Raw genomic sequence first — 2,500 nt, 5'->3', positions numbered from 1 at the left:
GGAGAGGGAAACTTTGCCTATCATGACAAGCATTATTACTGCCAACAACCAATGCTCAGGCTCAGGCTATAGGCCTTCAGTGCTTCTCTAAGGACCCTACACTGACACAAAGTAACTTAACTTAACTTAACTTAACTTAACTTAACTTAAGGACCCTACACTGACACAAAGTAGACCGGACCCCCATCTGATACTATTTCAGCTTTGAGATGTTTTAGTGTAGGAAGAAGTTAGAACCCATGACAAACAGTCACATTCAGTCATTGTGTTACTTATGGATGGATTATAGCCCGTAGAGTCAATTAAGCCCCTTTTCGTTGGGGACCCTGTAGTCTGTGTAACCTATCAACGACGGGCTTTTTTTCATGAAGCTCACGACTTTTTGCTGAGCTGAGCTTTACCGTGTTGGTTTTCTCGGTTGTATGGTGCATATTTAGCAACGGGCAATCTGGTGATGACGGTTAACGGCACATACACGTTACGAATTTTTTGCGTAATGGAGAGGTCCGGTTCTTTGCTTTTGGCGTATGGTATAGCCTATAAAGTGCAAATTTCCATACGAGAGAGAGAGGGAGGGAGAGAGAGAGAGAGAGAGAGAGAGAGAGAGAGAGAGAGAGAGAGAGAGAGAGAGAGAGATAATACAACTGTGGGCGAGAGACGGGGATGAGAAAGAAAAGAAAAAGCGAGTTGCAAGTGCCTCCAATACCCGCTGCGTTTAGAAACACTTGGGTTTTTATCGGAACCACGGGCATCAGTTGGCTATGGCACCTTCCAGTCTGAGTCCATCATGTGTGTGTGTGTGTGTGTGTGTGTGTGTGTGTGTGTGTGTGTGTGTGTGTGTGTGTGTGTGTGTGCGTATCATTGACGTAGTCACTCACACACACACACACACACACACACGCACGCACGCACGCACGCACGCACATGCATGCACGCACGCACGCACGAATTCCGGATGTTCCTTCTGAGCGTGTTTGGTGTCTATTAATTTATCATTATGACCAAATATCAATCAATCAGTCAGTGTTCAGCTCATCATGTAGGCCAGCTACTCTAGCCTATCCGAGGACTGGAAGTTTTGCTCTCAAATATGCCAGAGACGTCATAGCCTATAGCCAATCTATAGCTCTCCTCATTTACAAAGAGCCAATTGTTTCCATCTCCCTCTGATGCCTTTAAAGACGTTCGACTGCCACGTTTCATAAGTTGATGTTTGGCTTTGAGTTGATGTGTTCTGATAGCACCAAGATAAGAGGCGAGCTCCCTCCCTCACCTGCAGCCTTTTCTCATAGCCTAGATCTTTTGTCTCCATGGTGCTGATGGAGTGTGCGCGGCCGGGGGAAACACACTTACCGTGTCCATATGTCAGAGTGATTTACTGTCAGGGTCTGAGTGTCCTCCACCCGCTACCCCCCCCGACCCCCTCCCCCTCCCCCAAACATGTCACATGAAACGGACGCCTTGGAATCAAATCGCGGAAGCTTCGTCTTAAAACCAAGCAAGCATCTTCTGTCTGTCTGCCTGCCACACTGCATGTTCTGGTCCGGTTCACTCCTTTTTTCGCATTTAAAAATAAATAAATAGGACCCTTGTTAATTGTTTATTTTATTTCACTTTTAGACTTGTTTCTGCATACCGCTGGTCGGCTATATTGGGCAGATTAGATTATGTGTTCTGTTGTCAGAAATACACCAGGTTATCACAGGCTGCTGGAGGAATGCAGGCTGCTGGCCTACATTGGCAAAAAAACAAACATGGGGGGAAACACCCTCAAATGGCGACCTCAGTGTGTGAGGATCGAGGAAGGTTTTATTCTTTATTTTTTATTATTCTTTATTTTAAATTTCTTTTGATGAAAATGTAGCCTGCTGCATAGACTTATGTCATGACGTGCGGCTCTTTTTGTGCGGCAATGTCAAATAGTAGTTGAGCTGTTTTTCTGAGATAAAAACCTCGTCATCATTTTCATCATATCGGCAGGCACTCAGACCAATGGTTTTAATTTCCATAAATGACTATAACACATGGTGACTGACTGGACTCTATAGTTGCTATCTATTGATAGAAACAGATTCATTTTGATGCCGATTCACCATGGACTTTGCTATATGACGTCGTGACAGGTTGATGAGGAGTTCGGATTTGGGTTGTAGCCCGGTCAGCACAGGGGGGACTCCCAACTCTTACTTTTTAATCCATCCTTTCAATAATCTCGGGTATAGCTTTATATATATATATATATATATATATATATATATATATATATATATATATATATATATATATCACACACACACACACACACACACACACACACACACACACACACACACACACACACACACACAGACACACACACACACACACACACACACACACACATATATAATACTTGGGGTAGCTCAACTCCTCATGTCAATGAAAATGAGCTCAACCTCAAGTAGCAAAATCATAATGTTATAATGTGACAGAGAGGGAATAGGATTGAAATGAATGAAGA

The 2,500-nt window shown here is 43.6% G+C and overlaps 1 protein-coding gene across 2 annotated transcripts in view; it reads left to right on the top strand.

Annotated features, from left to right (window-relative positions):
- Positions 1-2,500, top strand: part of isl1a (ISL LIM homeobox 1a) — a gene marked incomplete at its 5' end in the record, with an annotated part of 18,530 nt that overhangs the window by 3,282 nt on the left and 12,748 nt on the right. The window lies entirely within an intron of this gene.

The sequence above is a fragment of the Poromitra crassiceps genome (assembly GCF_964638095.1).
Source record: "Poromitra crassiceps genome assembly, chromosome: 10".
Classification (NCBI taxonomy): Eukaryota; Metazoa; Chordata; class Actinopteri; order Beryciformes; family Melamphaidae; genus Poromitra; species Poromitra crassiceps.
Note: the sequence above shows the minus strand (reverse complement) of the source record. Positions and strands in the feature narration are given on the sequence as shown.